Source organism: Aedes aegypti, unplaced genomic scaffold (genome assembly GCF_002204515.2).
Source record: "Aedes aegypti strain LVP_AGWG unplaced genomic scaffold, AaegL5.0 Primary Assembly AGWG_AaegL5_hic_scaff_883_PBJ_arrow, whole genome shotgun sequence".
Classification (NCBI taxonomy): domain Eukaryota; kingdom Metazoa; phylum Arthropoda; class Insecta; order Diptera; family Culicidae; genus Aedes; species Aedes aegypti.
The window spans coordinates 30,049-45,281 of NW_018736584.1; the positions used below are offsets into that span (position 1 = coordinate 30,049).

General features: G+C 40.1%; 1 pseudogene; it reads right to left on the reverse strand.

The window, feature by feature from the left end:
- Positions 1 to 637: 637 nt before the first annotated feature.
- Positions 638 to 13,621, reverse strand: LOC110681433 (annotated as a pseudogene).
- Positions 13,622 to 15,233: the final 1,612 nt, after the last annotated feature.

A 15,233-nucleotide genomic window follows, 5' to 3' on the forward strand; every position in this document is an offset into this window, starting at 1 on the left:
AATGTTGAGGCTAAAGTCAGTGGTTATATTAAACATGATAAAGAATAACTCTGCACGATGATCTAAGTATTCGTTCCTGGTTCCGAAGAAAATTTTCGTCTTCATGGCATAAGAAAGCTTTTAAAATCAGAGGATACACACTAAATCAATGTTAACAAGTCAATTCAGCCCGGGATAAAAAAAACACCAATTCAATGAATGCTGTGAAATTACCCTACACACTAAAGAAAAACACGACGCGCCTTAAAATTGTTGTTATATTCTTAACTTCACTGTGCAATTGCTACGCTCGGCTGAAATTTATCAATGATAATCATAATCATAAGGTGCATAGTAATAGCTTTTGTAACTAATCATAATAATAATAGTAATACGCGTCTACTGCTGCAAATATGTACTAGGTAGTGGATTGAATGCGTGCGCGCAAAAGTTAGACCAAAGAAATCGCTATTCTTCTTTATACTGTAAGGATAACAATCGAAGGGGACGCAGCCCCCCTCAATCCCGGTGGAGCAGTTTTGCGTTTCGCTAATGTAAATGCCTTGATAGAGTTCTGAAAACAAAAAATGCAGTCCTAACGGTGAATGGTGCGATATTTCGTGTATATGTGATTTTTTATTGGGTTGTTTATCGATCAAGTGTGTATTTACCCTGTTCGAATCGACCAAATTCAATGTAATTTGGATTGGCGATAAAGCGTGGGAAAGAACTTCCGCTCTGTAATGTTTGTTTGTTTGTTTTCGCTGCCGCCATATAAATCGCACACAAAACGTATCAGTAACTAATCGTTATAATTGACACATCGAATTAGAGCATCGTTGATAACGTGTGCACCGAAAAATAGGAAAAACGACAAAACGTTTAAGTTGATAAATGGGACCTGTCCGTTTCCCTCGTGATTTTGTTACCTCTTTTCCCGATTCTAATATAGTTTTTTTTTTTTTGTTAATTTGCGATTTTGTAACAGTGTATAATTCAGCTTGTTTCGTTTTCCTATTTTTGCATAATAGTGGAAGCGGAAGAGTTTCGTTTCTTACTTTTTTTTTCTTAATTTTGCTGCGCGTTGCCTTACTCATTTTCATCATTTTGTCTCTATTAAATCTACGATTCTAAAAATTGTCTACGGTACTACTTGTCCAGAAGTAGCTTGGCCAATTTTAAGTCCGGTACATTTTTCCGTCGTCTGCGATATTATTTGTTTCTACATGCGCTAAATTGTTTCCAAACAAAATGAAAAATCCCGATCGAACTCTTAAATTAAATACTTTTTCCTCCATTTTTGTTTCCCGGAAAATGCTTTACAATTGCAGCTTACTTTTGTTTACGCAATACGAACAACTAATACCTGTAGTAGTTTGGTTTGAAGGGACCGGCTTTGTTCAGACGCCATGTAGCGCGCCTGATCGTCGGTCAATTTCCGTCAGATGGGCATCCCAAACGTGGGGCAGATGCAAACTGGCAACGTACTCGTCTGTTGGATATAGCAAGGAATGGAAATATTCTGATTATCAAATGGATGCAATACATGTTGTAAATGAACAACATCAGTAGTTCATTATCTGTAGTTTCAACAAAAAAATTCGAAAAATATGCGACGAAATGCAGATACCTATAATAGTACAATATGGTTAAATGTTAGCACAAAAATCCCGATTCATGTTTCCCTTACCGAAACTACACCTCGAATTTTCAAAAGTACAAGTCTATAGAGCCTAACAACTGATCACGCTGAAAATTTGATCGATTGGTTGCTGATTGGTGATGACCAGTCGATAAAAAATTTCTAGCGATGAACGCTATTTAGTTTCTGATCTGTGCTATTGAGTGTGGCCTTGCTTTATCTTTACATCATTCGTGGAGAGGGTTCAGAAATGGAAAACAGTAATAAGATTCGAAACTTACTCTACGATTTATAAATCTTAGATCAGGGTATTTTAGTTTCGAAGATATTTCCATCCATTATCCTTTTGCTCCACCTTTTATCAAACGCTTTTTATTACGGTTGTTTGAAATTACAATTTACTTCTAAACTCGCTAACTAAAGTAAAATGCGTTTTTCTTTTACCGCCGATTTCACAGAACTAAGGTTTATTCTTTGAATAAGTTGTCGTAAGCCTGTGTAAAAAGCAGTAATGTGCAACATAACGGGTGTCCAACAAAAAATGTTTATTCTTAAAAAAACATCAATGAATAATTGGAGAAGGGGCCATACGACGTAATTTAGTCGCGATGGACGACACTCACGACCATCTTCCGGATAAGGTTCCGGATCCTCGTGGTCAACTGCTTTGTCCTTGACCGCCAATTATTTTTGTACACTGGGGCAGCCGAAAAAATCCTCAAAGGGATGGCCTTTAGGGCAAGTTGATCGGGTGCCTTTTTTTCGGCACGTACGTTATATTTTTCTGCTCAAGATAGTCCAGCGTCTTTTCCGTGTAACGGGAAGACGCCTTGTTCCGGCCAGAAGACTTACTTGCCAATGGACAGCATAACTTTCCCGCACGAATTACACCCCGCGGTAGTTCTTCATCTTCGTCGTCCACCGGCACTGCGATTTCAGGGTCGCTCTCTGCTCATCCGTGTACTCGGGGAATCGAGTCTTCTCCGACAGAGGATGCCCTCCATCTTGAGGGTTCTGTGAATTAAGGTATGTAAGCAGCGATATTTTCGGCCCGGCGTTACACAAACTTGCTCCATCCTTGTTGTCGAACAGCTTTTTCAACGTTTCCTTCTTCTTCGTCATTACCGGCCTTCCGCTCCACGCTCAGGGATGCCAGGATCCGGTAAACTGTACTCAAGGGCACGTTTTCATCTCGAAAGTGTTCTACCGTAAACTTTTTTCCACGAAGACCATGCGTTTCGTAAAACCGTACAACACGCTCGTGGAGTGCTTGCTGGGCTTGCTGTTTCACTGCCATCTTTGATTGAACTGACAGCATCCAAGTGAGAAGAACATACCAAGAGAGCAATTATCTTGAAAAGAAAAAAAATAACGCTCTCTACTTTAATTACAGAAAGGTATTGAAATTATTCTCATGTTTTAATAAACACCCGTTAGTTTATTACATATTTGGTAAACGACTGGATGGTCGAAGTTCATTAGGTCATAGAATACATTTCTCGCGTTCAGTATCATAAGGGCGTAACTGCAGTGATCGATTTCTCTTCATCGATTTTCTCTTTAGCTAAATACTAGACCCGGCGAAGGTTTGCCGACTTTTATTTTTGATTCAGTAGAAAGTACTCATCGTCCTTCCATGATTTCGCATTGTAAAATGCTCGAAAATCGATTGAACTTCGTGTACTAATCAAAAGAGAAAGTAGACGAAGAGAAATCGATCACTGCAGATACGCTGTATGATACTAAACGCGAGAATTTATTGATTCCTTCACGGCAGTGATCCCAAAGTGGGGCGAATTCGCCCCATGGGGGCGATTTTCAGGGCTCTAGGGGGCGAAAATTTATAAAACAGAATTTGGGGGGCGAAAAATTCAGAAAAGGGGGCGAAAAGGCTAACAACAGGCATTTGGAAATAATTACTCATAATTTACTTAGGAAGGTTAATCAATTCCAACTTAACTAATTACAGTAATATTTTACCTAGGCTCGAAATATTTCAATTAGGGTCATTTTCAAAATTATGATAGACTACACTTGATAATTGTCAAACACATATTATGCATTCAGGTTTTTAATATCATGTGAGTTTTATGAATTGGTTGGTATTTGAATTTTCACTAGGTCGGATGTTTTAGTCATAGATAACATATAAAACACAACATATTTTAAATGTACAAAACATGTATCTAAGAATTTAAAAAAAATCAAATGCCCAATATTATACTATAATGATTTTCATGTAGGAACTTTGAGATTAGGCAGCTAATATTTCTTCCATTGGATTCTAGATGTTTTACAAAAAAAAACCGTACTCATTTTGAAGTGTCTGTTGCACTCATTATTATCTTTTCTTATAGTACAAGTCATTTTAGAGACAAAATTTTTCTTGGTGTTAGAAAAATAACCTTTTTATATATTGCATTGAAAATATGAGTTGAGAAGCAATCTGGGTTTCCATATATTTGTTCAGTGCATATTGGATTGAATTTAAAAAAACGTTCCCAGAAACGTCCAAACATTATTATTCACAGCTTCTGAAAATTGTTGCAGTAATTTTAGAAATAAAAGATATATCATCATGAAATTACCATAAACGAATCATCCCCCGACTACGTCACAAGTTGGCGCCTATGTATAAATTATATTCAAATAGTTTAAATGGGCCGACTTGAATCGAAATTTATTCAGTAACCTATAATGCACGAAAAATATTGTTAAAATTGCTATTATAAATTGCAATCTAGTAAAATCATTCCTAATCAATTTTGGAATATCGATATTTTAGAAAATATTTTTAAATGTACATAATAATTATTCTATTATGATTCTGAAGATATGCGAGTCGAAGACATTTTTTGACGTACAGGCACCTTATAAAATAAATTTTTGAAATCACATATCAGGGGGGCGATTTCCAGATAAATGTTGACCTCACGGGGGCGAAAGTTGAAAAAGTTTGGGAAGCACTGCTTTACGGCTTTCTTGAAAATTCCGCCATGAAATTACTTTATTGTACTTGCAAGAATTTAACCTACATCTTTTAAGGATTTCCCCAAAAACAATTCTAAAGTCTTGAACATCAATTCGTACAGGGATTAATCCACATATTGTTTCCACAAATTTCTTCAGAAAATCCTCTAGTTTATTTATTGATTGATTTCACCAGGATTCCGTCCAAGAATTCCGTTTAGGACAATTTCAAGAGCTCAAGCAATTCTTTTTAATATTTTTTCTACTTCCACTGATATTAGTGGATTTCCTCCAGAATTGTTCAAGTTTTTCAAATTTTTGATCAAGAATTTCTCTAAGGATCCCTGTTGGGTACTTAATTCTCATAGAGCTGCATAAGTGACTGATAAAAGGAATCCACATACTTAACAACTCGTTCTCAGTTCCTCGCCCCAGTCCAAACCATCTGCCCATAGCTGCTGCATGATAGACTTGGCAACACAATTACCCGCTGATATCAGGCCGAGAGGGTCAAAAAGCCATGCTATTTGAGAGAGGATATTCCTTTACGTTATCTGCTCGGCGAGTGGTATCGATTCCGGACTTCTCCAGAAAAAAACTTGTCACTTTTGGGATTCCACAAAACACCAAGGGCTCGAATAGTTTCGTTGGCACCAGAATCCTCAATACGAACCAGCTTCTCTCGATCCTCATCCAAAATTCCCTCCAAGCACCTCATCATCGTTTGAACACCACTTTCGGATGGGGATTTTGCCTTCCATCATAAGATCCGCAATATCGCATCGCAGCTGCCTCGCGGATTCTAATGTTGAAGAGCCACTCCATATAACAATCTTCTAGTATGGCCTCTGCAGCTTCAGGAAAATTGGTCATTCATCTCTCGCTAGTTGAATCATGGACATTATTGCTAGAAAGGATGCTGGTGCCGTCCGTAGGTCACTGGCGATAACTTCATTACTCGTATCGGTTCCGTTGAATAGTCACGCCAGAATATGCGCTGGTACGCTTTCGAATCGCAATACAATGGAAAATAGATCACTCTGGATTTTGGGGCCAATCATCAACACCACCGTTAAGGGATAGTCCGTTAGACTTCGCCTTGCCATCAAAACACAACACGTAACTTTGTGCTGGAACTCGATGGTTTGAGTACAGCATGATAATGGAAAATAATAATCTGTTGAGAAGGATGATCATTTTCCTCACGAATTTCCATAGCAATGACCAAGACCTTCGTACTTCTTCATAAAAGCTTGGTGCATCTCCTTCGTCTCAATTTGGTTGGCCTAGACGCTTCTCGCTTGCTAGAAATCTCGTCATTGCTAATAGGTCGAGAGTTTTCCTAGCTGATTGACAGACATCGCGGAACGGTTGTTAAACCACGAATCAGCCTTCATCATCTCGTCGATACGTTTTTACAAAAAAAAGATCTTCAATCTCCTGCTCTTCACTCAACTGGTACGTTGGCAGGGTCTAGGTTGACCTGGGACCCAGAATCGAGAAGGGCACGCACCTTAAAGACTCTACCACTTTTTGAAGCTATGTTCACTAACGCCGTCATCAGGAATACATGTTTTGCACGAAGCTGAATACTGGAACACGCTATAGACACTGGTCCCTCGGGAACAGAAGACGCTACTGCCGTCTTCACTTCTGGTTGCTGAGACGATACATTCAAATTCTTTCCGGAGACAGTTGAAACACAGCCCAGATTGCTTCACCTTGGTAGCTCGCTGATCAATACTCATACTCAAGAAGGACGGACACTTCTAGTTGCAGTGCTGGCCTTGGCATATCTCACACATGTTCTCCACTAGAGTCGAAGTTGCAGGATGGGACGATCTAGGCAAAAAGCTGGTTTCCGCCATCCCAGGTGGTTAGGTGATAACTTTGGAAGAAGGCATCTTATCGATTTCACACCTCTCAAAGATTTGGCAGTAACTTCTGAGGAACTTCATGGTCTGTCAAAGTCAGGCAGTTCTCCATGGTCCATGGTTACCTCCCACTGCTTCCGCGTTTCACCATCAAGGATTCATGGACAAAATTTTCACCACTATCAAGCCAGCTGTTCCGCTGACTTCTTGCTCCAAAAACCGCAATCCTTCCACATGACGATTGCAGGTATCGACGAGGTCTTTCAACTCCTTGTAGCTCTACTTGGCAATCGATTTCATCGACAACAGACTAGAAATATGGGTGTCGATAACCACTCGTTGGTTCCCAAAACGCTCTTCCAACATCTGCCACGCTTGCTCATAATTGTTGTTGTTGATGATATTCGCATCAGGAATGCCGGAAGCTTCACCAATCAACGTCTTATCCAGGTACTGCAGCTTGATTGCGTCGGAGTCACCACACTTTCCAACCAAACCGTTGAAAAGGGCATTGAATTTTGACAACTACCGTCGTTGGGGTGAGAATGGGTCAAAAAAAGGATTTATTTTGCAATTTAACTCCAATAAACTTAAAATTTGGTGTGTATGTAGTTTGATGGTACATTAACCTTCGGGCTGTCGCGCTGTTGTTTTTTGTACAACAGTTGTGATTTATATGCTATCATTTTGTAACAAAGATATCTATTGACACCAAACCAAAATGTATTCTTCAAGAATCTTCTTAAAAACAATACTCGATAGTTTTTATTTGAAGTATGGCCCTTTAGAATACGGTAAAATAAACAAATGTACATTATTATTCTTCTGTCGTGTGTGGGATCACTGCGTCCATTTTTAGGACTATTGTGATACATATACCCTATTACTCTATGTACACAATGTTTTCCAGTAGCAAATGTGCCTCCGGAATACTTTGCGCATTTGACTGAACTTTGAACCATCTGCCATTGATGGGCAGAAGTCCTAGGTTGCTGTGTTGTAGTTCCCCCAATCTGGCGTGATCAGCCTAATAAAGCTAACCACCTCCCTGGGGGATGCGTTCCAAATATCAGCTGGCTGTAAGTAGTGCATGCCAAATATTTTGAACCTACGATGGATGTGTGCACTGCAAGAGCAGGGAAGGAGTTGTGAGGTTTCGTCCGTCTCGTCACAGAAACGGCAATTTGTGTTTTGGACGACACCGATCTTGTATAAGTGGTATCTGCTTGGGCAGTGACCAGTTATTAGACCGATGTATGTTCTGAGATCCCTTTTGTTTGAGACCTAAAAGTTTTTGTGTTTGTGTCGTGTTTATTGTTACGAACCTTTTGGGCTGATTCGCATTGGAAACTGTACAACCTATTCCAATTTGATTGAATTTGACCGAACAACCAGTTGTTCAATTCCGTGTTTAGTGCAGAGTTTGAAATGCCAAGGAATGGCTCTGGACCAATGTACATATTGGTTGATCCATTCCTTGCTAGCTGATCGGCAATTTCGTTACCCTCTAGCATCTAGGGCAAACGAGGGGGTACTACGAACTGCACCGGTTATGGCAATACAGGCAGTACGTTGAATTTTGTTCAGCTTAGCTCTAGCCGAAGCTTCCTTTGTTTTAGGCCACCAAACAAGGGAAGCATAGTAGTTATTCTAGGCCGAACGATTGTTTTATAAGATCCACATGATCATACTGGGTTTAGACCCCATGTTTTACCACAGGTCTTTGAGCAAACCCAGAGTGAATTGAGACCTTTATTTATGATTGTTTGAAGATGGGTGTTCCAATTTAGTTTTGCTCAAGTGTTGATGCCAAGATACTTGACCTCATTTGAGTAAACTAATTGTATTTGATTCAAGAAAAGAGGGTGGAGTTGTACCTTTCGTCGTTTTGTGAACGGTACAATTGTTGTTTTTGAAGGGTTTATTCCTAGTTTCTCTTCTTGACACCAGGAGAGTGTGTGATTGAGAGCAATTTGTATCCTTGATGAAATAACGCTGTCAAATTTGCCTCGTACAATAATGACTACGTCAACTGCATATCCAACAACTTCAAAACCCCTTCTTTCTAAGCTATCTAGCAGTTTGTCCACCAACTAATGACCACAATACTCCCCCTTGAGGGCACCCCCTTGTAGCCATTACAGTAATTCGCGAATCACTCAGCTCAGATGAGATCTGTCGATTTGCTAGCATAGCATGTACCATCAGTGCACCAGATTCCGCTCATTTAAGGGGAAGTTATGTGTTCAAATGTGTATTATAAAATAAATATTGTGTCGATCAATACTATTTTTATGTCACAGTGTAGCTCCAAGTATAGGTAATCAGCGGCAAAATAAAAAGAATTTAAAAAACTTTTATGAAAAAATATTTAATTGCATTTGTTACTGCAACTAAGTGTTCCTATTTCCGCTCACCGGTAAACAGATTTCGTGACGAACTTATTAAAAAATGCATAATTTCAACATTTTGTTATTTATCCTGATATTTTCTGTGGTCAAACCATATCTACTACTGTAATAAAGAAGCCTGTATACTGAAAAAGACATTTCTTCAAAATTTTGTTCAATTTTCCGCCATGAGCGGTTATTGGAACACACACAAATTCCTAGTGGTCCAATAAACGCTCACGATGTCTTATGTTTTCAATATAAAGAATTATTTTATCAAATGAAAATAATGTCAGACGACTTTATTTGAAAGTTGTTTATATTGCTAGAATTTATCCGTGCGAAAAAATGTTGATTTTTGACACGAAAAATCAATTTTTACCCTAGTGAGCGGAAATAGGGCCATGAGCGGATACTGGTGCACTGATAGTACCCAGGTTGCAATTGTAACATGTGCATCACCACATGTTAGTTATCCTTTCAGTTCTTCCAAAAAAGGACCACACCAGTGGTACCCATTTCTGAGAAAATATTTGTTCCTATGCCATCGAACTGCCTATGCCATGAAATGCAAACGAGTGCATAAGCATGGTCGATTGACTTCCAACTGTGCCCAATAAAAATACTCATATTTCACGCAATGCAAACTCGGCGCAACGTCGTCAAGCGACTTGTTGCTAAGAGCCTTCTCCGTATGTTCTCTTGCTCACTCTCTACGCCCAAAATTTAGTATCGATCACTGATTGGTGATCGAGTAAATAATGAAATGAAATAACTGATTCCCACTACCTCCTTAGGCTAAGCAGGGTAACTTGAATATTCTCAATAGACATTCTTGATCAACGATCAGTCCGGGTAGCACGTATTCCTTACCATGAACTGATGACATCCGTAATCAAATGTTAATAATTCAACTTAGAAAACTTAGAACTCAAAGTAGTTCTATACATGCATGGGTCGAAGTTTCTCCTCAACATTGCCGAAACCTATAGACGAATAAAGAGCGTTATCGAACGCGCCCTCAATATTTTTTCCATCATTTTTTCATATTCGCCATTTCTATCACCAGCATACTGATGGTGACGATTTTCCACAGGTAGGAAGATAGAATAATACGATCCGTGGGTATCTGTAGTGGATTTGACCTCTCTCGCAGCAACTTTCACGAAATTAAGAATGATTCGAAAAAAGTACTAAGTCCAAACTGTAAACAACAGGACCAGTACCTGTCAAAATTGATGCGTGACGTCACAGTGCAGTGGAGTATAAAGACAACTCGAACTTGACGCCAATCGTTTGGAATGTGTCCCAGAACTAAACTTGCCTTTAAAAATCTCTACCATGTGTGGATCAGTGTCTCTTCCTCTTTTTTGGATAAGCGCTGGGAAGATTCCATCCATGCCAGCAGATTGAATAGCTCGAAAGATGTCACTGCCCCAACAACCCCCTAACGAGTAAAAGCTTCTTTGGCAAACTTTATTGCGTCCCTTTTTGCTTCCTGAGTCCCTGATAGGAACAAATGTACATGGAAGTCGCTTAATAATGAACGCACTAGGTATATACGGTTCGAGTTAAACCACAGTTTGAAATCGGTATATCTCAAAATCCAGATTACTATAGGAACTTGGGATCTTTAGTAAATTTGTTCTGGAGGTGAATCTCTATCTGATAGTACCTAATTTAATCGGAATTTGATCGCTAGGTGGCACTAGAGAGCATGGAGGTTTTACTTTTGTTTTGCAGATATTTTAGGATCCTGACCATTTAGGAGGTTGCGTCTTTGCAAAGTTGCTTAGTAAGTTAAGGACTATCATTGTTCGAGCTAGTTGATTGAAAATTTTGCCACTAGGCGGCGCTAGTGAGCATGAAACTTCTGTTTGTAGATATCTCAGGAGCCTGACCACTTAGAAAGATAGTGTCTTCGGAAAAGTAGTTCAGTAGCTGTTCACGCAAAACGCGAACGATGTGCAACATTTCAGCCCTGATCAGTTCAGTCGTCGTTTCACCCTGTTGTTGATCCTGTCTATGTAATCCATCCCCATATTCCCATTCATGTAAAGCAAACATATAACTAACCTCGAGTCGCCGCGAGTATTTCGGTTACCACACTAACAAGCACCCTTTCCTACCTGAACCTCACACACACACACTACTTCACGCAACCCGATCGACTAGCTTGAGCTCTCCATCATCACACCACCCGGACCACCGATTGCAGCATCCAGTATGTAGTACATAAGACAGTGGAATTCCCACCGAAGCCATTTCACTGTGCATGCAATGAATCCTTCTACCTGCAGCCTACTTAAGGAGCTTGCGTGCACAGATATTCATTCAGTTTCTAGCCGTTGTATGACACGCGAATAAACCGTCATAGTTCGAAAACCGATACCAAAAGCGTTTCCCTCACCGAAAGCAGCCAACCTAGTAGTCCTTTTCAGGACTGTTGTTGCAAATCATATTCACAGTCTGAGCTATCGACACCCCAGGCATTCCTTCAGGAGAAGGAATTGGCCGATCATCCCTGGCATTCCGAAGAGGAATTGGCGATCATCCCTGGCATTCCGAAGAGGAATTGGCCACCGAAGCAGGGATTCTTCAAACGAAAGGATTGCCATCGTCAACTACTGTCCGTGATCGGACAGTAGCTCAAGCGCTATCATTATTTGAGCCAAGAAATAAAATATTTTGCGACCAGGCGGCGCTAGTGCAGTTCGATTCTCACTAAGAAGACGTGTAACTTGTTCGCAAAACATCACATCAATTTGTCCATTCAATCCAATTACAAAGTATTATGTATTGTTTATTTTCGGTAGTTGTCAAACTTCCACCCAGCGGCTGATTAGCCGTAAACCACAAATCACAATTAAAAAAATAAAAAATAAATAATAAAAACAGTGAATATAGCTGAAAATTGACGTAGAACTCCTTGAAAACTATCGTAGTAGTTCCTGGAAAACCCTTGAAAGAATTTCTTCAATGCCCTTAGAATAAACCCTCGGGACATTCTTGGGAGAACTCATGTAGGATTTTTTGTAAGATTTGCTACTGGAAAAATCGGTGAAAAATTGGAGTTGGTGAAAATCTCTAAAGTCGGATTCAAAAGGACTTTAATCAGAATCAACGAATTACAGGAATTTAAAGAATTAGTCTATACTTACCCAACGATTGTTAGCCAAAGGTATAAAGAAACGCAACTCTGATATCTTACCCATCTTTTTCGGCAGCAGATACACGTCCGCCTTGTACCGTCCGGGCGGTGCGTTGAACAGTTCAATTAGTGCCAGCGCTTGAGTAGCGCCGTGATCGACGCAACGAACGACGACACGCTTGAGCAAGACAGATTCACCAGCCGTCCCTCGGCAAGCAGGATGATGCGCTTCCCATCGGGGCCAGGCCAAATGATGTGATCCACCTGGGAACGCATCTTCTCCCACTGCAGTTCCGAGGTCCGCAGACTGTTGACGTCGATCTCCGTGTTGGAATGGCCCATGTTGCACACGATGCAACCGTTCTTCATCTTGTCCATGTGCTCACGGGTCACCACGTTCTTGTTTCCGGTGCACGTGATCACGACGTCAACCGTCCTTATCACCTCGTTCAGCTTGACCACACGGAAGCCATCCATGCAAGCCTGCAGGGCACAAAATCGGATCGATCTCCGTTACGTACACAATACAACCGAGCGCCTTCAAGGCTTGAGCACAACCTTTGCCAACCTCACCGTAGCCGCACAGGACGACCTGCTTGCCACCGATCATAATATCCGTGGCACGTTTTAAACTGAAATCATGAAGAAGAATATCATATCTCTACATCCTCAAGACCCTCATAGCAAACCCACCTATCAATGACCGACTCTTTACAACTGTACAAACTATCGAACTTGGTCTTGGTGATGGCATCCTTAACGTTCATGGCCGGTACCGTCAGTTTGCCCGTTTTGGACAGCTGGTACAAGCGGTGCACTCCGGTCACGCTTTCGTCCACGATTCCCTTGATCATCTTGAACATGACGGGGTACTTTTTCAGCATCAGATGCGTGGCATCGCCGCCATCGTCAAGGATCATGTTCGGCTGCCAGTTTCCGCGTGGACACATTTATCGATGCACCACCAGAAATCCTCTTCGATCTCACCTCGCCAGGCAAAGATCGGCACGCCGCTTTCCGCCAGGGCAGCGGCCACTTCATTCTAAATGGAAAAACAAGCAAAAAGTACATGTTGATAAACGCAATCACCCAATGCCATTCATCATAGACAGTCAGTGCGGTTTGCCCCAGATTCCCGAGAAATGGATTCGTTTCGGGGCCACTTGACACACGAACAAACAACACTCATCACAGCTTCTTCAACAAACGACGTTATCGTCATTATCAGATAAGACGATGGTCATGCGCAGAATGAGCAACTTACCTGTGTCGAGTAGATATTGCAGGCAGCCCATCTCACATTAGCACCCAGGTTGATCAGCGTCTCAATCAGGACGGCCGTTTGGGCGTTGATGTGTGTACAGCCGACAATGTTGGCCCCCTTCAGCGGTTTGTCCTCGAGGGCTTGCTTCCGCAGGGCCATAATTCCGGGCATTTCCTGTTCGGCGATTTCGATCTCATGCCGACCGAACGAGTGCTGCTTGATGTTCCGCACGCAGAAATCGGCGAATCCCTTGGAGTTCTGCTGAACCTTGTCCCGTGGCGACAGATCGTCCTCCTCGGAGGAACTCTCGGTATACGAACCTGCCGAAACAGGATAAGGATGTAGTAAAATTCAATACTTTTAACCTATTTATTATGGATGATTGGCTGTCATAACACAGACGGAAATTTGATCCATCCATTTTTTGTACAGTTTTCAATACGAAAACTTTACCGCTTAGGCAACTTTTAATTAGTTTAAGGTTCACTTTTGTGGTTTAGAGGCAAGCACATAAACCTGGAATAATATACAAATGTAAATATAGGCGTATGTAGTTAGTTGATCAGTTCTAGAAATCCAAAAAAAACAACCTAGATAGATCGTTTGTTTGTTACTGCTTATGATATAATACTGTTGTGTCTAAAAAACTACAGCTTCGGACATATTAAATACAAAAAAGGCAATTTCCCATACAAAATGGTCATCTTCAGAATTTTAGATAGCTATATCTCCGCCGTTTCTCAACCGATTATTTTCATCGCTTGTGACGAACTACAAATTACCTCAATTTTTGTGAACTATTTAAAATTGTTATATAAAAACTATCATTACAAAAGTATCAGATAGATTAAATTTTGACAATACAAAAGCACCAAGTAAGGACTATTCATTTTATAAAGTGTCCACTAGTCCGTTGCAGATTTTGAAGTTTTGGCTCCCCTACGCATAAACTATGTAAATTAAGGAAAATATCATAATTTAAAGTTTGAAGTGATTTGAAAGAAATTTGACTGTGCTCAAGCCATTTAAAGTTTATATGGAAAATACTATGGGAATAGCCAGCCCTTTGTCTTCAGTCATGCAAATTTTGTCATAACATTCTATGGATTATCGCACCAAATAATAATTAATAAACAATTTAAAAGTTTTATTCTATATTTATACTGTACATAATGCTAATAAATGAAAATCGATTGATTTGTTTTAAATTTCCATAATTTTACTAAGTTCAATGTAGAGAGGCATTGAACTTAGTAAAATTATGGATCAATTTAATGAATAAAATCTCAATAAGGTGTGCGTCCTTACCCAACTTTCACTGTTTCTTTTGACATAACAATGGTTCAAGGGTATTGATAATCAGAACAATCTCACAAAACGTTATCCAAGGTAAGGTTACCTTGTCATCACCGAAGATACATCCACAAACGCTGCTGAAAATATGGTGAACTGCGAATCAACAATGCTGTTCAACGACCGTAGAGCACCATTATTAACACGCGAACTACAATCCAACTAAATCGTTGGGATGGCAAAAACTAAATCGTTGGAATGGCAAAAACTGAGAGCTGAAAAAAACATGACAAGCAATACCCGAATACGACCGTTCTTTACAAAGCATGCAACGCTCGATTGTAAAATATCAATAATAATAAAAACATAAAAAATAAGTGTTGATAGACTCACACTCAAATTTCAATCAATGAGCTCTCTAACGAGAACAAACTCATTAGAGATCAGCTTCGCAAATCTCACGCTTAAGGTTTTGATGATTTTACATGCAAAATTTACGTCAGAAAGGATTATCATAATTATACCTTTAACACATTCTGGGCCAAATAGAGACTCAAAATGAAGCGAAATTGCTTCCACATCTCAATCGTTTTTTTTTTCTCAGTTTGTCATTTTTCAACATGGGACTGTTGTGCAAATTGGGACAGCGTAACGCATCAAATGCTGCATA